At 39.6% G+C, this 25,284-nt stretch overlaps 1 protein-coding gene across 1 annotated transcript in view; it reads right to left on the bottom strand.

The window, feature by feature from the left end:
- The window catches only part of LOC140713863 (3-hydroxyisobutyrate dehydrogenase, mitochondrial-like), a 140,413-nt gene that overhangs the window by 17,926 nt on the left and 97,203 nt on the right, over positions 1 to 25,284 (bottom strand). The window lies entirely within an intron of this gene.

Genomic DNA, 25,284 nt, shown 5'->3' on the forward strand with positions numbered 1-25,284 from the left:
GTACACTACAGACAATGCTTCATTCAACAATGCTTTATTTAGCCTTGGCTTCCATGAAATTCCATAAGATTATAAGAGATAGGAGCAGAGTTAGCCCATTTGGCTCATTGAGTCAGCTCCACTATTCTTTCATGGCTGATTTACTATCATTCTCAACCCCCTGCCTTCTCCCCATAACCTTTGACGCCTTTATTAATTAAGTACCCATCAACCTCTGTTTTAAATATACCCAAATCATGATCACCTCTGTGTGACACACACTTCAGAGAAGGCCTGTACCATTCTGTTTTACTTGTTCCAAGTTCAAAACTCAACTACAAAGTTCAAAGTACATTCATTATCAAAGTAGGTGTATGTTATCATATACTAACCTGAGATTAATTTTCTTGCATGCATTTACAGGAAAAAAACAGCAATAAAATATAATTTTATGAAAAACTGCATATAAACAGACAGACTGACAAACAACCAATGTGCAAACAAAGACAAACTGTGCAAATAAAAAAAACCCTAAGAGCACGAGTTGTAAACATAGAACAATGTAGAACAGTACAGGCCCTTCAGCCCACAATGTTATGCCGACCCTTTAATTTACTTCAAGATCCATCTAACCCTTCCCTTCTACATAGTCTTCCATTTTTCTACCATCTATGTGCCTATCTAAGAGTTTCTTAAATGCCCCTAATGTATCTGCCTCTACTGCCACTCATGCAGGGCATTCCACGCACCCACGGCTCTCTATGTAAAAACCTCAGTTCGGATATCCCCACTATATTTTCCTTCAAAAGAGTCTTTGAAAGTGAGCCCGTAGGCTGCAGAATCAACTTAGAGTTGAGGTGAGTGAAGTTATCCATGCTGGTCCAGGAGTTTAATGGTTGCAGGGTAAAAACTGTTCTTGTAAAATAGGTATGGGAGCAAGGCTCCTGTCCTCCCGTCCAGAGGCAACAAAGAATGGTGGTAGTAGCTCATACGTTTGTTACTGCTCTGCTTGGTCTCAAAAACTAATCAATGAAAACAATCTATTGTCAAACTGAAATGCATTTTAATTATATTTAATGAAATATGGGTGCAATAAAAAGTGGGCTGTGGTATTTATACATACATGGCACAGCTCTGCAATTGTTGTTTTTGATCCAACAGACCAGTTTAGCATCCAAGTGTGTCATGTGCTAAGTGATGGAAGTATAAATATTAAAATGATTTACATCATTACAGTCATAGTTATAGAAAAGTGAAGCTCAGAAACAGGCCCTTCAGCCCATCTAGTCTGTGCCAAACCATTTAAACTGCCTACTCCCATTGACCTGCAGCCCTACCATTCATGTACCTATACAACTTCTCTTAAATGTTGAAATCGAGCTCCCATGCATCACTTGCACTGGCAGCTCATTCCACACTCTCACAACCATCTGAGTGAAGAAATCTCCCTTAACGTTCCCCTTAAACTTTTCACCTTTCACCCTTAACCCATGACCTCTAGTTGTAGTCCTACCAAACCTCAATGGAAAAAGCCTGCTTGCATTTACCCTATCTTTATCCCTCATAATTTTGTATGCCTCTATCAAATCTCCCCTCAGTCTTCGACGTTTCAAGGAAGAAAGTCCTAACTTGTGCAATCTTTCCTTTTAACTCGGGTCCCCCAGTCACAGCAACATTGTGTGGTGCATGAAAGGATGTGGTGATATGAAAATGGATAAAAGACGTGAGGTAAAAATTAAGCTTCAATGCAAGAATCTTTGTTGTCTAATAACCTACACATGCTTAAAATTGGGCTAGGTCCACAAAGAATAACTAATTACGTTTAAATTCAGCTGGGTGTCAGAGCCTTTGCAGGTTAATCCAGTGAGAATCAGTACCATCCACGGCAGCAAATTGTGAGAAAAGCATTATAATTTAAACTGAATTGTCATGGCTTTTTTTAAGAACTCATATCATTAACATGCTCCATGATAAAGTACTTACATTTCTTTATGCCTTGGTAATTAAGTTATTTTGCAGAAATACCAAAAATATCTTAAAACACAATAACACATTTCTCAGTGCTAGGGTGATAATCCGATTTTAGTTCTGTTAGATTACGTGCAAACCATGATAAATTTTTTTTTAAAACTCATCTATTGTTTACTTCAATAGTTTAAAGTTAAGGGAAAAATAACCTACTTCAATACTAACTGGGCTTATAACATCAATCGATCTAAGTATATTCTTAAATGAAACAGTATCTTTCAAGTAATAGGACCAAAGGGAAGAAAATACAAAAAAAAATGTATACATATACATATACATATACACATATACATACAGTACACACACACCTAAGACTTCTACACAGTACTGTATAAATTTTCAGATCAAATCTTAAAAAAACATGACCACATCAATAATATTGCAACTTCATTTCTACAATCTCACCATCTCAGATTTAACAGAGATTATCAGGCTAAAGAATGTCTCTGGCAGTTCATTATATTTTTGGATCAATTTTTGAAAAGTCAGTTCATTTTAAGAAAAATTTCTCCGTATCCAATAACTAAACACATTCTAGACACAAACTAATTTTACATTGCAAAAACACATTAGTGTTCAAATGATACCTACCAAGCTCCACCTGCAGAATTCAAGAGATGCCAAGGAGGATGGAGCAGAGTTAATAACTACAGTAACAAGAAAAATCATAATTTGATTTATGTATCCTTATTAAATACAAGAAATGAAAACTAACCATTACATTCATGAATGAAATCTCCCGAGATAGCTCACTATTTAATCTGCAACTTTCAAACACTGCCATTTAGTGTAGATATAAATCTCTTTGGGGGAAATGGTTATTCTTTAATTCAAAAATATGTTTTCAAGTGTATCATTATAATAGCACGTTAGAACTTTTGTTATGTTATCCTTCTTAGAACTATCCCACAAGTGCACACATAACTGACAGCTTAAATTGGACATGTTATTAAAATCAGCTGCCGAATTCTTTGCCTTCCACAGGGCCCATGTTTGTAATGGCCTAAAACAGTCTACAACATAATTGTCATTCAGATTGTGCAGCTCCTAGCAAGTCATGCTTCAGTGGAGGGGACTGAGTTTCCATTTGAAATCAACAAATTAATCCTGGACAGGTATCCAAAAGGCCAAGTTTAATAGGAAGCAGCTACTGGGCCCTCAACCATGATAAAATGTTATTGCAGTTTCCCTGTAAATTGGGGGAACATGTGATATTTTCTACATAGGAGTATTGTTGCTGTTCGAGTGATCTACTGCTCAAGCTATCAAAATGCTTGACAGACGCTGTCAATCCTCATAATAGCGTGTCACTGGGCATACTAGCACACACTTACAAACACTCCAGCATCCTTTAGTGCAGTGAATCACAAACCCATTTATTAAATAAAACAGGTCTTCACCTTAATGTGTACTCCCATTAACAATGTATGCGGTACAATTTTTTTATTGTAAATTTGCCAAGTGAAGAAGTTTTGTATATCAAATGATTACATAGGTAGCTTCCTTTTTGTGGCACTGCAATATTTTCTTGTAAATTTATACTCGCTGATTTTCTCTAGCCATTTAAAAACCTATAAATCTGTAGGTGATAACCAAAGCTTCTATTAAATAATAATTCTGCAAACCTGCAAAAAGCACCACTTACACAGAGGAGAACAAGTTTCAATGATTCAATTGTAATATTAACATATTTCCGACTGCATAACTCTTACTAACTGCATATTGGAATCTTAACTTCAATTGTAACAAAAAAAACAATTTCACTAAGTAAGCTGAATTCTTAGAGAGCTAATTTTCAGATGTGTGCTCCATTTAGTTGTAATTGGAATTCCTCTACATGATTGAATCAGGTCTCCACAGCAGCATTGAACAGTCTAATTAATGTCACAAATGATTTCCTTTGTGATTGTGACCTTGGTGCACCATTCCTCCTTGCCCTCTCTATAGCCTCTGAAATAGTCAACCATACCTTACTCCTTCAACACTGCTGCCCTGTCATCCATCTATGTGAGACATCCAATGCTTTGTTAAAATTTATATCCATCAAATTATATTCAATGATTCAGCTGCAAAACCTTCTCAAGTACGCACCATTAGCTGTCCCCTTAAGATTTATCCTCACTTCCTTTCTCTGCTTCTTTGAAACACCCAAGAGATTCTGCAGATGCAGGAAATCCTGAGCAACACATACAAACTGCTGGAGGAACTCAGCATGTCAGGCAGCATCTACGGAAATGAATAAACAGTCGATGCTTCGGGCTGAGCCTCTTCATCAGGGTCCTGATAAAGGGTCTTGGCCTAAAATGTCAAATGTTTATTTATTTCCATAGATGCTGCCTGACCTGCTGAGTTCCTCCAGCATTTTGTGTGCATTGCTACTTCTTTGATGTTGCTCTGGGTGACATCATCAATGACTGGAATTAACCTTTAGCTGCATACTGGTGACAACAATATCTCCCCATCTCACATTTAGTGCTCCCTGTCCATAGTGACCAAATGCCCATTCAAATTTCATCCCTTGTTGACTCTCTTTTTCCTCCAATAAACATTAGAAAAATGGAACCCACCATTTGCTAGAAACTACAGATCTTTGCCCTTTTACATAATACAGCTAAAACCCAATCGTTTGCAACCTCAACAATATATTCTCCACTATGGCCCCTTCGTCTGTCTTACAAAGTCTACTTATCCACCATCCAGGTCATGCGCCTTTCCCGCTACTACCATCAGGCAGGAGGACTTAGGCTCCGCACCACCAGGTTCAGAAACAATTACTACTCTACAACCATCCGGCTCCTGAACCACCATGGATAGCTTCACTCATCCTAACTCTGAACTGAATCTACGAATTATAAGTTCACTTTCAAGGGCTCTACTTAGCTGTTTGTCATTCTTACTTTGTGTCTGGTTTTCTTGTAGATTCTGTTGTATTTTTTCCTGTAAATGCCTACAAGAAAATAAATCTCAAGGCAATATATGGTAACATATACTCACTTTGATAATACATTTACTTTGAACTTTCCGGCTGATTTTCAAGAAAGAGGTTTTGAGCGAAGTACCTGAGGAGCTGAAGGTGTAGTTGTCAACAATGAGGGAGAAAATGAAATTGGAGAAACAAAAGGCTTCAGTGGGGTTGTAGGCCAAGTGAAGTAACCTAAAATGATGGCACGACCAGGAAGTGATTTAGACGTAAATATGAGGGTGGATTGAACTTGGTGGAAAGTTAGAAAAAAGATGGTAGTGAGTTTTAAATCAGCTTCTTAAGAGTTTAAGGATGAAAGGCTAGAGCATTAAGCACATCTGCATGAAACATTGTCACAGGAAGGTGGCATCCATCATCGGGGACCTCACCACCCAGGACATGTTCTCTTCTCGCTGCTGTCATCAGGAAGAAGGCACAAGAGCCTCAGGATCCACACTACCGGGTTCAGGAACAGTTATTGCCCCTCAACCATCAGGCTCTTGAACCAAAGGAGATAACTTCACTCCCCCCATTACTGGAATGTTCCCACAACCTATGGACTCACTTTCATGGACTCTTCATCTGATGTTCTCAATACTTATTGTTGATTTCTTTATTATTATTATTTCTTTAGTTTCGTATTTGCAGAGTTTGCTGTCACACTGATTGGATGCCCAGTATATGGTGGCATATATGTACTTTGATAATGAATTTACTTTGAACTTCGGACATGAGTGTTGAATATGGAGATAACAAGGCAGGATTGAGAGCTTTGATGTCAGATGGAATGAAACTGAGTCAGGGCAATGAATTTTAGACGCAGTTAGCTCAAAGTACATTTATTATCAAAGTACATACAGATTACCATATACTAACTGGAGATTCAGTTTCTTGTAGGCATTTACAGAGAAAAAGAAATGCAATAGAACCTACAAGAAAAACATAGGTAAACAAAGAATGACAAGCAATCAAGTAGAGCCTTTGAAAGTGAGTCTGTACATTGCAGTGTAGTGGTGACTGAAGTTATCCATGCCAGTTCAGGAGCCTGGTGATTGTTAGGGGATAATTTCCTGAACCTGGTGCTGTGACTGGAGGCTCCTGTACCTCCTGTGAAAACAATAGTGAGAAGAGGGCGTGGCCTGAATGGTGGAGGTCTTTTAATGATGGATGCTGCTTTCTTGTGGTAGGACTCCATAACAATCTACTCAATGGCAGGAGGGCTTTGCTTATGAAGGGCTGGACTGTGTCCATCACTTTCTGAAGCCTTTTCCATTCGTGCTGTTTCCCAGATATAAACGTTTGATGAGCTAAATAAGATGATCATTGGAGACAGACCAGGATTTGTCCTGGAATTAAAGGCCTGAATGGTGCGAAGAGTCCCAAAGCCCATGTTTGACCTATAGGCCTCGAAAGCTCTCCTACCCACACACTTATCAAACTTGTTTTTAAATGTTGCTAATTTGCCTGCCTTAACCAACTATATCTGGCAGCTCATTCCAAATGCGCACCACAGCTTGCTTGAAGAAGTTTTCTCTGGTGGCCTCCCACCTCTAATCTTAAACATGCCTATTTCTTTTACATTCAAATATAATTAAAAGGTCTGTTGTCAAATTGAAATTCATTTTATTTGTTTTAATGTTTTAAATGCTTTATTCAACTGGAGTCTTCTTGCTTTAGAAAATACTTCATTATTTCCTCATAGGCTAAATTCTACATGGCTCTCCTACATTCACTAAAAGGAATTCAACTTTGACACATAATAGGGTATTACCATAATCCTGTGGAAAATCAGCTGAGGTATTCCTGCAAGAGAAACCATCTCCCGAGTGACTGGTTGATCTTCCCAAAATCTGCTATACGCCAGGCCTATTTACCAGGATGAGAAGAGGCATCAAGTGCATTCAAGCATGAATAGATTAACGGCATAACACTCCAAATTGTGTTCGGTCAGAAAGAAAAGCAACTCTGAATGTGGAAAAAGAAATTCTAATTGTCATAACATTCTCAACCATCCATTCTACTTCCACTTACAAAATATATATACACTGCAGATAATAAAAAGACACTGCTGATGGTATTCCGAAGAAGGGCTTCTTCTGAACTGCATGAATCTAAACACCCAAAGGACTTATAATCCTTTACTGTCAGGTGCAGACAATAATAATGATTGGTAAATGCATACAAACTGCTTCAAGTTTCTGTATTGAAGATTGCCATCCAGCATTGGCCAAGGGGGAAATAATTGTAAAACTACAGAAAAATTCAATATGTCCATTGGCTTCTCTCAGTCAGTCTCTTTTAAAGTGCTAAGTGTTCACTACCCAACTTGGTAACTGTTCATTAAGTACGTCTAAATTGAATCTTATTCCCAAATGGATTTGCTCCAAACTATGCGACTTGGTTGCCTGCTAGCAGGAACTCTGAATGTACTATCGCCCTTAAGCTGGGAAGAAGCTGAAAACAAAGGGCAGCAAAGCACAAGAGAGTAGGCGGCATAGCTCAACCTACTAAAAGTGATGGACTCATCCCAGTCCATCACTGAACACATATCCAAGGAAAATTGCCACAAGTAAGCAGCATCCATCATCAAGGACACTTACCTGAGAACTCAAGTTCTCAGTATTACCTTTTTTTGCACACTTTCTCTTCTTTTGCACATTGTTTCTTTGTCAGTCTTTGTGTGTGTGTTTTCTAGTTTTTCATTGATTCTATTGCATTTCACTGTTCCTGATAAATGTCACAAACAGAGGAGAGGGAGACTCCAGTGATCCTCTCAACGGTTCCTAATATCTTCTGTAGGGTCTTGTGGTCTGATGCCTTACAGTGTCTGTACGGCAATACACAAAATGCTGGAGGAACTTAGCAAGTCAGGAAACAGGTATGGAGAGGAATAGTTCTACACCTGGGTCGATGAAGTGAAGCATGCCATCACATGATTCAGATTCCAAATGCACCAGTGCTCATCACATCACCCAGGTTTTACCATTTTTATTCCTTTAAAAACCTTTCCTTGCTCTTCAATGCTCACCTTGCCTCCTGATCTTTCCCCTTTTATTCTAACTCAGTTACATTGAGCGTGCCACAAGAGAGCAGCATCCACCATCAAGGACCCTGACCCAGCAGGCCATGCTGCTGCCGTCGGGAAGGAGGTGCAGGGGCCCCAGGACCCACTCCACTAGGTCTGAGTTACTGTTATTACCCTTCGATCATCAGGCTCCTGACTCCCAACTCATTCCAGAACCAGTGGACTCACTTTCAAGGGCTTGACAACTCATGTTCTCGGTATTATTTACTTACTTTTTTTATGTACACAGTCTGTCTTCTTTTGCACATTGGTGTGTGTGTGTGTGTGTGTGTGTGTGTGTGTGTGTGTGTGTGTGTGTGTGTGTGTGTGTGTGTGTGTGTGTGTGTGTGTGTGTGTGTGTGTGTGTGTGTGTGTGTGTGTGTGTGTGTGTGTGTGTGTGTGTTGAGCTTTGCACTGATTCCTTTGTATTTCTACGTTCTACTGTGAATGCCTGCGTGAAAATGAATCCTAAGGATAGTATATGGTGGCATATGTGCTTTGATAGTAAATTTATTTTAAACTTTAAAAAGGGGCACTGATGTGACTGTCAGTGATCAGGTGATGTCAGGATGTGGAGAGGAGAGTCAGGAGAGAGAAATAGAGTGCCACCGAAGCTGGGGACCAGGTTTGTTGGTGATGAGGTATATTTGTGGGGGGGGGGGGGGGAGGTGAAAACAAGAAATGCTGAAGAGAGAATTAAGAAAAAGGAAGAGTAGAAAAAGACGGCATCGTCTCAGAAACACAATACGATAAGTGAAGCAGGAACAATACATTTAATTGGGCGGTTAAAAAACAGCATTGGACTAAAATAAATAGCCCTAAAGCTACAAACAAGGCTACTGCTTTGACCTTATCATTACATCAGAATTTGTTTTGTTATCACATATAATTCAATTTGCCAAAAGCAAAATTCAGCAGGTGAAATAACATTAAATGCTCAGCAGGTCAGGCAGCACCTGAGAATGAGAATCAAAGATGTAAAGTCATCGAGTTGAAACATTTACTGCTTTCTCTTTCCACAGGTGAATTGACCAGACGAGTGTTTCTAGCATTTTGTGCTTTTTCCACAATTCACTTTGTTCTTCTGTAAACACCAGAATTCAATGACTGTACAAAAGATTTGCAAATGGTCTAAGTCAAGTTACAAGGAGATGCAAACATAGGAACTATCATACCCACTGTGAGTTCATGATTCAATTTAGTATAGTGTTATATTTGAATAAATGTGAACTGATTAAGATTAAGATCAAACATCCATCTTTAAACTGACAGGGCAGGTTTCATTTCAGTTTTGTAAAATAAAACAATGAAATACACCAAATAATATTTAAATTCAAAATTGAGCTAGTATCCATTGTTTTTAGAAAGAGCTGTTATGGGGCTGTTTCCTGTCTGCTTACCAAAATGACAAGGCACTGATTTTACATACTAAATGTTCCATAGCTGAGAAAATTTCTTTCAATGAACTGTTCCAAAACCCTATAAATCTCCATTGAATAATCTGCAATTACTCTGTATTACAGAGAATAATAACCTACATATCTGATATTTCCTCATGATCTACAACTTGAACTCCATGGTGCACACTTTCCAATATATTTTCCTTTAGTGGATATACCAAATGGCACACAGTACTTGAGCTTTGTATATCTGAGGTAATAATTCCATTACATTTTGATCAAAGACCCTTTATCTGAACTGCTTTTATTCTGATGAAGGTTCTTTGATGTGAAATGTTAACTCCACTACTCTTTCCACAGATGATATCCAACTTGCTCAGTATTTCCAGAATTTCCTGTTTTTTAAAAATTATCTTTATATTGTAGCCTGAGGTGTAAAGGTTTTCATTTCACTAGCTTCTTGGTTAATTTGTAATATCCGAGCATTACATTTTGATGATCAGTATGAATAGACATCTGATGTGCTTTGGAATTCCAGCCTTTCATTTAAAGCACAATTGAAACATTAGAACTCAGACCTATCCAATTTTGATCCAAAATATATATATCCTCACCTTCATCTGTGCTGAAACACATTAGACACTGTCTTGCTTAATCACAGGGGTTCCAAACCTTTTTTATATACCATTAAGCAAGGGGTCCATAGACTCTACGTTGGGAATCTCTGATCTAACACAGCTCTGATGTTCTGTTCTCTCACCTGCATTATTTATTAAGCAATCACACTCTGCCTGGTCTGCAAACTTAGATTTGTGTCTGTTTATTGTGTGTTTGCGTCTTTATTAAATGCAGTAATGAGAGAAGATTTCATCACAGATTATTATGGTCATAATTAACTGAGACCTTCGTTGGTTGGTTTCAACCATGGGTGCTGCATCATACCTGTCTATGTACAAGCAAGCCAGTATGCAAGCCAATTCTTTTCCCTTCAGTACAAGGATAATCTATAATTTCATTTATATAATTCAGTACAAGTATAATCTATATTTTCATTTATATTTATCATTATTATTGTTATGAGCAGAGAGACAACATCTGCTGGAAGTAAATTCCTTGTATGTGCATAGGTACTTGGCGATTAAAGTCTGATTCTGATTCTGATACACATTAGCTCCACTTTTATCACAAAGCTAATCTCTGCTTGAAGCCAAAACTGCAGTGTGGAAAACACACAAAAAGATTTGTGCACCGATTCACTTCTCCTGATCTGGTCTCTTCTACTTGGGAGATCCAATACAGGTTGGATTACCTTCCTGTGGAATGCCTGGCTTGGTCAGAATGTGGCATACTGAGATCTACTTGTCTGTGACTTAAAATCTCCATCCTACTTCCATGCCATTCCAATGAATTTCAGCATAAGATTGTGGAACAGCACCTCATTATCCAACAAATCACAATAGAGCACACATTCTAACTTTGTTATGAAGTGCACAGGAGCAGTATCCGCTCCAAATTCCCAATTGGTTTTATTATTACTTTTAGTATCTTTATTTACTTATTGTATTTTAAAAAACAGCATGATAACAGGTCCTTCCAGCCCAACAAGCTTCTGCCACCTAATTATTATGTGACAGTTACTTGCATATTAGTTTATGGAAGTTTCTGCTGAATCATAAAAGGCAGAGGAAAGAAAATTAGGACCATCATTTTCAAGATCATTAACAAAATGTTCCTTCTGCAGATTGTAGAGGGCATAAAATTCAAGCCTTTGAGGAGGCAAAAATATTCTATATATACGTCTTGGCTCAGTTGGTTACTTTTAATTATTTATTTATTGAGATATAATGAGGAATAGGCCCTCTGGCCCTTCAAGCCACACTGCCCAGCAACCCCAGATTTAATCCTAGCTTAATCAGTGGACAATTTACGATGACCAATTAACCTAACAATCTGTACATAAGAGCTTAAGAAATAGGAGCAGGAGTAGGCTATCTGGCCTGTTAAGCCTGTTCCGCCATTCAATAAGATCATGGCTGATCTGGCCATGGACTCATCTCCACCTCCCTGACTTTTCCCCGTAGCACTTAGTTCCCCTACTATGCAAGATTCTGTCCAACCTTGTCTTAAATATGTTTACTGAGGGAGCCTCCGCAGCTTCATTGGGCTGAGAATTCCACAGATTCACCACTCTCTGGGAAAAGCAGCTCTTCCTCATCTTCGTCATAAACTTACTCCCCCAAATCTTGAAGCTATGTCCCCTAGTTCTAGTCTCACCTATCGGTGGAAATAACTTTTCTTCCTCTATCTTATCTATCCCTTTCATAATTAAGCGTCGCTGGGACCGTGGAAACCCATACCGTCACAGGGAGAACATACAAAATCCTTACAGGCAGTGACAGGTATTGAAGCGGGGTCACATGCACTGTAGAATGTAGTGCTAAATACTATACTACCGTGCCGCCTTTATCATGCTTTAAAGTTGTGAGTTCAAGTTTCTTGACAGCGATATGAGCTCACAATATAACCTGGTCCTCAACTATGCTAACTAGGTCTTGCTAAGCATAAAATATTTTGAGTAAGATATGAATCAATGCAATATCCCCCTACAACCACCAGGCTCCTGAACCAGCGTGGATAACTTCATTTACCACAACTCTGATCTGATCCTATGACCTACAGACACATTTTCAAGGGCTCTTTACAACTCATGCTCTCAATATTTATACAGTTTACCTTCTGCACATTGGTTGTTTGTCGATCAGTTTGTTAACATTTTTTCATAAAATTATGCTCCTTTCCTTTAAATGCCTGCAAAAGAATGAATCTCAAGGTAGTGTATGATCTGCTTGCTTCCTTTTGTTGTTTGCACAATTTGTGTTTTTTTTTCTCTCTGCACATTGGGTGTTTTTTGGATTTTTTTCCAAAGGGTTCGATTGGGTTTCTTGTATTGTAGCTGCCCGTAAGGAGACAAATCTCAAGGTTGTATAATTTATACATACTTTGATGATAAATTAACTTTGAACTCTTAAAAAATCCAGCAAAGGAAATTCCTTTTAAAGCTATGGTCATCATTCTTCCATTGAGCCATCACCATTTTGTGTGCAGATAAATTAGTCATTCATCTCAATATTTGCAGGTATTTGTTGAGGGAGCTTGAGCAAAGCAGAAAGCAAACCTAATTAATAGGGCTTCACTTCATCGCCATCACAGAGAAATTCAATGACCATGAAGGACTGGAGATGTCCTCATCAGCAAGAACAATGAGTCAGCTTACAGAGAGGAGGTGCAGCAGCTAACAGACTGGTGCAGAGCCAACAACCTGTCTCTGAATGTGAACAAAACAAAAGAGATGGCTGTTGACTTCAGGAGGGCACAGAGTGACCACTCCCCGCTGAATATCGACGGCTCCTCGGTAGAGATCATTAAGATCACCAAATTTCTTGGTGTTCACCTGGCGGAGAATCTCACCTGGTCCCTCAACACCAGCTCCATAGCAAAGACAGCTGTGTGGCATCTCTACTTTATGTGAAGACTGAGGAAAGTCCATCTCCCACCCCCCATCCTCATCACATTCTACAGGGGTTGTAATCAGAGCATCCTGAGCAGCTGCATCACTGCCTGGTTCAGAAATTGCACCATCTTGGATTGCAAGACCCTGCAGTGGATAGTGAGGTCAGTTGAGAAGATCATCGGGCTCTCCCCTCCTGCCATCACGGACATTTACACTACACGCTGCATCCACAAAGGAAACAGCGTTATGAAGGACCCCACGCACCCCTCATACAAACTCTTCTCCCTCCTGCTGTCTGGGAAAAGGCTCCGAAGCATTAGGGCTCTCACGACCAAATTATGCAAGTTTCTTCCCCCAAGCTATCAGACTCCTCAATACCCAGAGCCTGGGTAGGGAGGTAGGGAGAAGACCCCAGAATAAAAAGGGAGGAGGTGGGGAAGGGGAATAGTGAGAAGGTGATAGGTGAAACCAGGAGGACAGGAAAGATCAAGTGCTGGAATCTGATAGGAGAAAGGGAAGGAGGAGGGGACCCAAGGGGAGGTGATAGGCAGGTGAGAAGAGGTAAGAGGCCAGAATAGGAATAGGAGGTGATAGGCGGGTGAGAAGAGGTAAGAGGCCAGAATAGGAATAGGAGGTGATAGGCGGGTGAGAAGAGGTAAGAGGCCAGAATAGGAATAAAAGAAGAATGGTGGGGAAGGGAAATATCTTTTGCTAGAAATCTGGAGGAACAAACACAAAGTGCTGGAGAATCTCAGTAGGTCAGGCAGCATTAAAGGAGAGGAATAAACAGTCGATATTTCAGGTCGAGACCCTTCATCAGAACTGGCAAGGAAGGTGAAAGAAGACTTCTTGGCCCAAAACGTTGACTGCTTATTTTTCTCTACATGTTGCCTGACCAGCTGAGTTTCTCCTGCATTTTGTGTGCCTTACTCTGGATCTGCATAATGTCTTGTGTTTATTGACAGCACAGTTTCTATCAGTGCATCACTGGGAATACTTTCCAGAGAAGGGCTCTGTCCACAGCTGATGGTGGCACTTAACAACCTTCTCAATCATGTGGGCAGCCCTATCTTGAGTTTTGTCAGATCGAACATTCCACCATGTTATTGCCTTGTACGTCATAGATGATGGGAATGTTTAGTGGCATTAGAAGGACAAACAGTCATCTTAGGATATCCGATCACCCAGTGGATATTGTAGCCATGGTCCAGCTGAATTTCTTGTCAGTAGTTACTCCAGGATATTAATGGAGGATTTGTGATGATAATGCCAGGGAATAAGAGTAGACAGTTAAACTCTCCCATGACCATTTCCCAGCACTGTTGTGGCATAAATGTTATCTGCAACTCATTAATTAGCCTGTTCCTGAATCTTGCTGAGTAGCAGCAAGTGGAATTGAATAAAACAAATCAGCAGCAAAGCCCTGAATTCTGATTTTGGATTAATCTGGACTAGGTCGATTTATTTATTTAGAGATACAGCACAATAACAGGCTCTTCAGCCCAATGAGCTTGTGCTGCCCAATTACACCCATGTGACCAATGTCCACATCAGCAGTGGAAAGGGTGGGCAGCTTCAAGTTCAATTCAATTCAAGTTTATTTGTCCGTAAAACCATAAGACATTGGAGCAAATTAGGCCATTCAGCCCATCGAGTCTACTCTGCCATTCCATCATGGCTGATCCCAGATCCCACTCAATCCCATACACCTGCTTTCTCGCCATATCCTTTGATACCCTGACCACAATAGAGCCCGTCTCACACTGAGCAAACACTGGGGGGGGGGGGGGGGGTGCCAACTTCAGCTAGGACGGCGCACCACTCCATCCCTATGGAGCACACTGGCTCCGACGCAACCCCCCCCCCCCAACCAGGCAATACTGCTGCTTGAGGGCCAGTCCTTGCACAGACAAGACAACAAGCACACATGGAATATCAGTACTATATGATGCAGAATATAGTCAAGAGTCCCCAGTCAATCGAAATCATCACTCTAACACAATAGGGCTAGTTTCCCACCAAGTGAACACGGAGGCGGGTGGTCAGCTCTGACTCCAGCCCAGATGCTATGTCACACCCCTGGTAGATCACACCGACCCCGATGCCCACCAGGCGTCACTGCAGCTTCAGGCCCAGTTCTCAAATATACAAGCACATATAGAATATTAGTAAATACAACCACGCAAAATATACATGTATATAAGCCCAGACCCTTCAGTCCATTGAAATCTTCATTTGACTATAAATGTGCCACGTTGCCCCAGTAGAGCGCACCAGCTTGGACGCCTCTCCCCTAGTGGCTGTAAAGCAGGTGACCCACGGCTTAAGGCCTAATCCTCGCTACGACCAAGCCCAGGCACCACCCCCTGCCATCCACCCCTGCTCTCATCCAATAAGTTAGCAAACTGAACTTGCAGCATACCAGGCTAACAATGTCTAAAGGGATCAAGAAAAGCGACCATGATGGCCGCTTGCCGTTGAGCCTGTAAGCCTCCTTTGGCTCAGGCAGCAGCACGTTGCGCAGCTTCTTCATTCTCGAGTGTCAACATCTTAGGGGATCTATCCTGGGCCCAACACAGTGATGCTACAGTGAGGCACACCAGTGACTCTACTTCGTAAGGAGCGTTAGCAGCTTTGATATTTCATCAAAGGGTCCTGCAAATTTCTTTAGATGTACAGCGGATAGCACTCCGACTGGTTGCATCTCCGCCTGGTATAGAGGTTCCAATGCACAATTTCACCAACGCATTGTTGTTGCAAAGGGTCACAGACTCAGCCAGCTCCATCACGGGCACAACCCTCCCTACCTTCGAGAACGCTTCTAGAAACTTTAACTCAAGGTGGTGGTATCTATCACCAGGAACACTCTGACACATGCCCTCTTCTTGCCACTACCATCAGGATGGAGCCTGAAGACCCACACCCAACAATTCAGAAATAGCTTCTTCACCTCTGCCATCAGGTTTCTGAACAGTCCATGTAGAAGCCATGTCAATTGGATTTTGTGTTGTGCATTTTTTGTGGGTAATTTATCATGTTGTAGAAGCAAATGAATATAATTATGTATTCGTGCTTTGCCTTAGTTAGCTGGTCTTATCTAGTTGAAAGGGGTTGGGCCGGGGGTGATAAAACCCACTGAGAGATTGAGTACGGGAGTAAGCACAGTATGAACCACTTCAACTTAACTAAGCTCCAAGTCAAAAAAAAAAGTACGTTCAATCATTTATTACAAAACCAGCTAAGACGAACAATCATACAGTGACAAGAAACTAATCAAACTAAAATTAGCAATTATAGCAAAGATTGTAAATAAGCAAAATAATGAAATAGGCTTTCCAATTAGCACCAACTTCGCTTAGTTACACTAACTGTAATGCTTATTTTATCATTTCGCTTATTTACATTCTTTGCTCTATCGCTAATTTTAGTTTCATTAATTTCTTCCCATATAAATGTGTTCGCCTTTGCTGGTTTTGTAATGAAGAGTTGAACGCACCTTATTTGATTCTGAGCTGAGTTATTTGGAAGCATGTCATACAGTGGCAAATCCCTCACTCAGTCTCTCAGCAGTTTTGTTTTGTTTTCAAGTTGCCACTATAGTCCATGAATCCATGAGCACGGCCTTCTTCTTTTTTGCACTATTTATTTTACAACTTAAAGGAATTTTGATTCTCTGCATTCTACTGCTGTTGTAAAACAGCAAATTTCACATCTTATAAGACTGACAGTAAACCTGATTCTGAAGGGTCCCTTTCTATCCTGTACAAGTCTAAGATAATGCAAGATTTACATTTTAATTGTCCACCATTTACAAGTCAATGAATCTTGTTCATTTCAGTTTGATTTTGGTAACTAAAACTTCATCTACTTTCATTCCTCACTAAAAAGATTAATGAATCTTATGAATCTATCCAATTCACAGATGAAAAAGTGATACTTCTGAGAAACATATTGTTGAGATATCCTGTGTAATGCTATATATCACTCCTCACTTGCACCCCACCCACTGCAAAATCTCTCCACAAAATGTGAGCATTATCTATATTAACATTATGACTATTGTGACAATTTCATTTTTATTTTCCTGTCCATTTTCAAGGGATTTACAATTGGGAAGATGTTTTTCTGCCTGGCTTCAAATGATCCACAATATTAAGCTGCCAAAGCTATATTTCTCATTTAAACATTAAAATGATCAGTACATTGCAGTAAGTGGATTTTAATAGGTAGCAACAAAATAATTTGTGGGGTATACATGGCAAAACTAGTACTCTGCACTTTGTTAATCTACAATTTCAATAACTGAATAAAGATTGCATTGTCTTTTCCAGAGGGTTGCTTTTAAAATGTAAATGGCAAAATATATTGACAATCCAATTAGTCTCTTCTGGCTTAACTCCTCTTTTATCTCTGTTTCATGATGACAACTTAATAGGTAGAAAATGGCCTCACATCTGAGGCAAGGCCACGGTAGCTGAACAATCACATCTTCAGATTATAAAAAAAATGGCTTGATCAGTAAATATTGTTGCATTAAAATTGCGATTGCAAAATTAAATCTGCAGCTCTGTGTTGACAGAACTAAACCATTCAGGAAGTTATTAGAACATAAAACAGTATAGCACAGGACAGGCCCTTTGACCCACAGCGTTGTGCCAAACCAACTAAATTAGTAATCATACATCCAACCCTTCAGCCTACACAATGTCCATATCCTCCCATTTTCCTCACATTCATGATACTACGTAACCATCTCTTAAAAGTTCCTAATATATCTGCAGTGTATTCCAGGCACTCATCACTCTCTGCAGAGGGAAAATTATCCTACCCCTCACATTTTTGAAATACCCCCTCTCAGCTTAATTGCATGCCCACTGGTACTGTATTAGACATTTCAACTTTGGGAGGGAAAACGTACTGTCTGCCTACTCTATCTATGCCTCTCATAACCTTACGAACCTTGGAATGAGGAATACAACACTCATCCCAATTTCTATCAGTCATTATTAATGCCTCTGTGTCTTCCTCTCTCAGTCTGAAAGGTGTTAACAATTCTGAAAAATTTCTCCCGTTAGCGATTAGAAAGGTTTACATATTCTAACCATCACCAATAAGATAATTAGAGGTTTTCTGTCGGCTTCAGAAATCAACTTGTGTCTCTTTAACAAAGTAAAACTAAAATTAGAATCAGAATCAGGTTTAATATCACTGGCATATATTGTGAAACGTATTCCTTTATGGCAGCCGTACATCACAATACGTAATAATAAAAAGCTATTAAATTACAGAAAGAAATACATTTTAAATAAAGTAAATTAAATGAGCAGTGCAAAAAGAGAGAAAAAGAAAGAAAGAAAGTGAGGTAATGCACAAGGATTCATTGCACATTCTGAAATCTGACAGTGGAGGGGATTAAGCCGATCCTACATCATTGAACCTAGAACAGAACAGCACAGGAACAGGCCCTTCTGCCTACAAAGCTGTGCTGAACAAATTAAATTAGTAATCAAATAGCTAACTAATCCCTTCTCCCCACACAATGTCTCTATCCTTCCATTTTCCTCACATAGTGTGTCTATCTAAATGTCTCTTAAAAGTCCCTAATGTTTCTGTCTCTACCACCTCCCCAGGCAGTGCATTCCAGGCACCCGCCACTCTCTGTGTAGAAAAATTTGCCCCTCATATCCCCTTTAAATTACCCTTAAATGCATGCCCTCTAGTGTTGGATATTTCAGCCCTTAGAAAAAGATACAGTTTGTCTACTCTACGTAAAAGAGAAATGTAGAGAAAGCAATTAAGTTTGTCATTAGATGCAAGAATACTGTTTGCATGATGCATGTTGATCACTCATTATACCACTGAAAAGAAAATCAGGTTCATTTTGTGTTTAAAGATTTAAATCATAGATGCGTGTGCCTCTAAATCTCCGTTCCTAAACCCTAACCCGAGCACTAACTCCCCTCTCTGTCCCCAAAACTATCCTTACAAACCCAAAAAAAAATTAAAACAACTAAATCTGAGCCATGACCTCAGTGGACATCACAGCTCGGCGCCACCTTTATGTTTGTGGTTAACCCTGTTGATTGATAAAAAGTCTTCATATCAAATCAGTAATATATCTTCTGTCCATAATCTCTCAGTATTTGTTACACGTGTAGTGGTTGTAGGTGCCATTAGGTTGAGGAAGATATTCATTAAAAAAATCCACAGAGGTGAGGCAATTTTTTTCCTTCAAAGAATTAAGAGTCTTTGGAACTCTCATCCTTAAAGTGCTGTGGAATCAGAACATCTGAATACTTTTAAGGGAAGTACTTCCCTTAAAAATTAGGCCACTTTGTGCCAGATGGCCTAATTCTGCTCCTATATAGAACATGGAAAATCTACAGCACATTACAGGCCCTTCGACCCACAACATTTTGCTGACCATGTAACCTACTCTAGAAGCTGCGTAGAATTTCCCTACCGCATAGGCCTCTAATTTTCTAAGATCCATCTACCTCTCTAAGAGTCTCTTAAAAGACCCCATTGTATCTGCCTCTACCACCTTCGCTGGCAGTGCACTCCAAGCACCCACCAGTCTCTGTGTGAATCACCACTCTCTATGTGAAATATCTCATGGTCTTAGTAAGTGTATCGGTAAACCTGCCCGTTAATACAAATATCTAATCAGCCAATCATGTGGCAGTAAATTAATGCATAAACGCATGCAGACATGGTCAAGAGGTTCAGTTGTTGCTCAGACCAAACATCAGAATGAGGAAGAAATGTGATCTAAGTGGATTTAACCCTGGAATGATTGTTGGTGCCAGATGGGGTGGTTTGAGCATCTCAGGAACTGCTGATCTCCTGCGATTTTCATGCACAACAGTCTCTAAAGTTTAGAAAGAATGGTGTGAAAAGCAAACAAAAATCCAGTGAGCTGCAATTCTGTGGGCTATAATAGCTTGTTAATGAGAGAGGTCTGGGGAGAATAGCCAGACTGGTTCAAGCTGACAGGTGGGTGACAGTAACTCAAATAACCACACGTCACAACGGTGGTGTGCAGAAGAGCATCTCTAAGTGCACGACACATTGAACCTTGAGGTGGATGGGAGAAAAGGAGCAGAAGATCACACACCGGATTCCACTCCTGTACTAATAAAGCAGCTGCCGAGTGTATACAGACAATTTTATTTATTGAGATACAGTGCAGAATAGGCCCTTCCAGCCGCAAACACCCGGTAAACCCCCAATTTAATCTGAGCCTAATCGTGGGACAATTCTCAATGACCAATTAACCTACCAACTGGTATGTCTTTGGACTGTGGGAGGAAACTGGAACACACGGAAGAAACCCATGCGGTCACAAAGAGAACATACAAACTGCTTACAGGCAGCGGTGGAAGTTGAACCCAGTCACCTGTATGTAGAGCATTGTGCAAAGTTTCCGAAGAGATCAGTCATGGATTTATTAGATAGAGGAGCAAGACTGAAGATCAAGTAGTCTATGCTAGCTCCTCTTACACCTGTGAAATGCTCACATGCACACTCACGTGAATGGTGCAGAAAGACAAAAATGGGTTATTTCAATAAACTGCAGCTTTACAAACTCTTAACTTCTTCAAAGATCAATGATTTAGTCCTTCAGGAGTAACAACAATATACTATGGACAACTGAGAATAAACACGAGAGATTCTGTAGATGCTGGAAAATCAGAACAACACACACAAAATGCTGGAGGAACTCAGCAGGTTAGGCAGCATGTACAGAGAACAGGGTATCACGACGTTTTTTATGCCATGGACCTATAACCATTAAGAGGTCCATGGACTCCAGGTTGGGAACCCTTGATAGAGAGGAATAAACTGTTGGTGTTTGGGGCCAAGACTTTTCATTAGGTCTCATGGTCCTTTCAGAAGGGTCTCAGCACAAAGCGTCGACTGTGTATTCCTCTCCATAGATGCGGCCTGACATGCTGAGTTCCTCCAGCACTTTGTGTGCAATAAAACTCTGCAGTGTGGCCAGTGCAGGGGATGGAATGAAGTTTCCATTGGCAGATATCGTTCTCACCTGTCAACATCAGCTGTGGATGGGAACACAGTTAACTGGGATAACCCTTCCTGAATGCCAGGCTCTCAGAAGAAATACCGGAGAGCATTCACGGAAATGTACTAAATGTAAAAAGCAAAACACCTTCACAAAAGCTGAAAGAATTGGTTTAAAGCAAAATTGATAACAGACTTTTAAATCAGCATTCATTCAGAAAAGTACTAAAAACAATGCAAGGGAAATGTGGTAGGAACATAGAGGCAGCTCTGACTGCTGCTTTTTAATGGAAATACAGTTTAAGATAAATGAATGGAAACATTTATTTCACTAATTAATCAGCCATTGAGGCTGTGCTGCTGTGATTACCAAAGGAATTGTAGAGGAAAGAAAACAGGAAGTGGAACTGAGAGGGAAACAGAATCGGGCCTTGGAACTAGTGACACTGATTTGTGTATTTAATTTGTTTTACAGCTTTCACATTATAAAATCTGACAATAATTATTAAAACCATCCATTCAGAAGTATATTTTCATTTGGAATAGAAAAAAGCAACTATACATGCTGTGACTTAGAATATTAAAACGTTATATTTTTAGCCCCTGTTATTCATAACAGGCATATGCTGCAAACACAGTGATACTGAATAAGAACGCATTTGGTATTCTTTAAAAATGAAAGAGGAAGATTAAAAACCAGATTTATTTTGTCACACTTCCAAGAGGTTCACAACCTTGTTGGGGTTTGGAGGCTTGCATGCCTCAATGACCCGGAGAAATACTTTGGCTGGAGTCAGGGCTTTATGCTTTGGCTCTTGGTAGGGTTTACCATGCCAAACAGGTCCATCCGTCCTCCAAGTTCGGGGGGGAGGAGGTGTTCGGCTCAGCGCTAACAAACCTGACTGATCAAACAAAATTGTTACACAAACAGCAATGAAGAATCCTTCCACATCTGTGTCTGACGGTATTCCTGACTCTCCAGCCAGAAGTTGCACGGCTGACAGCAACGAAAACCAGGAAGTTGCTACCGGCACATTGAAGGAAGCCCTGAACACTGCCAGAGATGGAGAACCTTCATTGCTGCCTGAAACGCCAGCAGTGTACTGGGCAGTAGGCTAAGTTATTTGTCACATGTACACCAAAACACAGAGTGAAATGTGTCATTTGTGTCAAACCAAATCAGTGATGATTTTGCTGGGGACAACCCACAAGTGCTGCCACACTTCTGCTGCCAACATAGCATGTCCTCAGTTTACTAACCCTAACCCTAACCATACACATTTAGAATGAGGGAGGGCACCAGAGCACCTGGAAGAAACCCATGCAGTCAAGCCAGTGCTGTAATACCATTACATCAGCCGCCGTGCACCTGTGCCGTAAAATTGTGCAATCATTACCCTAATGCACCATCCTTCTATGCAAGCATTTATGACTCTTCTTGAAGATTCTCAAAATGTGGCATTGCAAAAATGTTAGCTCTCAAAATATTTGTTCAATAATGCACAATCATGTTAAACACTAAAGGAATTATAAGTAACAACATCAAAATTTCCAATTAAAATTAAAGAGCACATAATCCAGATTTTTAAAAATACCTTTCAGTGTGGAGTTTTTTTTTTCCAAAAATTTAACCTCATCTGATCACGTATTGTGGTTTTTGCTGTTGCGATGGTTGGAACTACTGGTGAAATTATACTATTTTAGGCAAATCAAATATCAAATGTGCACAGTGTCATGATGGAACAGCATCAATTCATAGATTTGAAGGAGTAATACAGCAAAAAAAAAATCCCTCCCCTAAAGCAGAGGTTCCCAACCTGGGGACTAAAGACCACTTAGTTAATGGTAAGGTCCATGGCATAAAAAAACATTAGGAACTCTGCTCTAGAGATTTGTCTCAAAAATGCTATGGTTAATTTATTACTTCATCCTTTGAGTATTGAACAATAAAACCAATGGGAAATGAAACCAGTCAGTACAAACACCATGTCCACTTTGCAGTAGCTAAGCTGCTTCGAAATTCCTTGGATTACCATCATGAATGCAATTCTTTGGCAACGAGTTTTGAACAACTTCTGTCTTTAAATATGGACGAGCGAAAAGCAGTCTTACTTATAGGGATTGCTAATGATAATTGGGCACAAACTCAATTGTCAGTAGCATTTGCTATAAGTATATCTTATAACAATTGACTATAAGTCAATTGACAAAACTGACAAATTCTCAAGTACGAGACCAGAAGTAACAGATTTACAAACTGAAAAGGCCAATCAAACCAAACTAACTTGACAGAATTGTTTGATGAAGTAGCATGAAGGTTCAGGAACAATATGTATTTGGTAATACAGTGTCACACAATAGAGGGTAGGAGACCTGCATCTATTTTCTGTCTGTATTATATTTGTATTGCGTGTTTATTATAGGTTATGGTAATTTGTCATGTGGGTTTGGGCATGGTAGAAGCAAATGAGTAGAATCACATATTCATGCTTTGTTCTCATTAGTTTAGGTTAGTTGAGAGGAAGTAAGTGAGGGATGATTTTTTTTTGTTGACTGCTAATTATTCTTATTCCACTTATTTCATTACATTACTAATTTGGTTATGCTAATTTCTAATATCACTATACAAGATAGTTTGCCTTAACTGGTTTCTTAATAAAGGAAAGAACATACTTTTCCACTTGGAACTCAGTAATTTGGAAGTGCATCATACAGTGTCACATCTCTCGCTCTGTCTCTCAGTGGTGGTGGTTTACTTTTTAACTAACCGCTACATTAAAAGTGATGCCAAAGAAATAAAAAAGGATCTGTGGTATCTTGGATAGAAAACTAGCTAACAGCTTGGTAGTGAAAGGTTGCTTTTGGAAATACTTCTCAAGGTAATGCCATCAGCGATTAGAAAAAGATACTGAGGAAATTAACAGGGCTGGATACCGAAAAAAAATACAGCTCTGAGGGATACAGGGCTGGAGGGGAATTTGGTAGAAAATGTAAAGATAAGATGGAAAATGGAAGGAAGAACATGCGAACAATGTAACAAAACAAATAATTAAAAATTTGTAAGGCATCTTTGGACTGGTAACCAAATTAGTCAGCAAGGTTAAGGGTGATGAGCAACATGGATCTTTTAACAGGCTTAGATTTAGGCCAAATTTTAAGAGTTGTGGATTATGGAGATTATAAAGCTTTGCAAGTTCAGTGAACAAAAATTAACAAGGGGAAAAAAACAAGCCATGACAATGAAGTGAAAGAAAAGGGTTTTTTTTAAAAATGAGAGAACAGAGGTAGCAGCTCAACTTCATTTCCAATAGGACACATAAGTCCCAGCACAATCACAACAATACCTCGAGTAGCCTTAGAACCAATGTGGAAGGTATGAAGCTTTCGGTAGAGAGTAATGGGAATGGTAAACATAAAATTAACACAAGGCCATAATTCATCTAAAGCAGGATGTTAGAGAAGATTAACGACATAGAATTTTGGATGCTCTATCTTACAAGTTATCAATGTGCATGACGAACCCATTCCACATCTTTGAAAGTGCATGTGGAAAAAAGGGGGGGGGAACAATATTTTTATTATTATTATTATTATTCATTGAGGGGAAGTGGATGTCACTGAGATGGCCAACATGTAATACTGCACGCCCTTAATGACTCTTGAACCAAGTAGAACATTTATCTATCTTACTTCAGAGAAAAACCATGAGCCAAACACAAAGAAGCATCTGGAGTCACCTCTAAACATAATTGGTAAAGATTACAAACTTTCTTCTCCAACAAGTACGAGCTCACTTGACGCATTTTAATGGCAATGATAGAAATCTCATTCCAAAATTTTTTAATGATGGCTAGTACTGAGGCAGAAAGGAACAATATTGCATAGCAATTAATTGGAAGTCAGCAATCAGGGCAACTATGCTCAATAATACAACACATAGAACACATAAACAAATGCAATGTAGTACTATTACAAGGTGACCCTTGTGCAAAATGGAAGACATACGAATTCTAGCTGAGAAATCATTCCATTTCTTATAAAATGTAGCAGCAGATTTTTATGGAACAAGTTTGTAGAATTCTGCATCCCTTGTACGTATGTCAATGATATCAAACCTGACTCTGATTCTGATTCTAATGCTCCTATTATTTGAGCTAAGTAATTCCAAAGCATTTTCAGCACAAAAGTTAGGAGCTCTGGATGCTGGGTGAGCTGACAATCTCAAGACTGCAACATACAATTTTCGTTTTATATATCAGCAGATTTCAGTCAGAAGTGGCCACAACTGCAACAATCGGAACAAAATTAATAAGGA

This window comes from Hemitrygon akajei, chromosome 20 (assembly GCF_048418815.1).
Source record: "Hemitrygon akajei chromosome 20, sHemAka1.3, whole genome shotgun sequence".
Lineage (NCBI taxonomy): Eukaryota > Metazoa > Chordata > Chondrichthyes > Myliobatiformes > Dasyatidae > Hemitrygon > Hemitrygon akajei.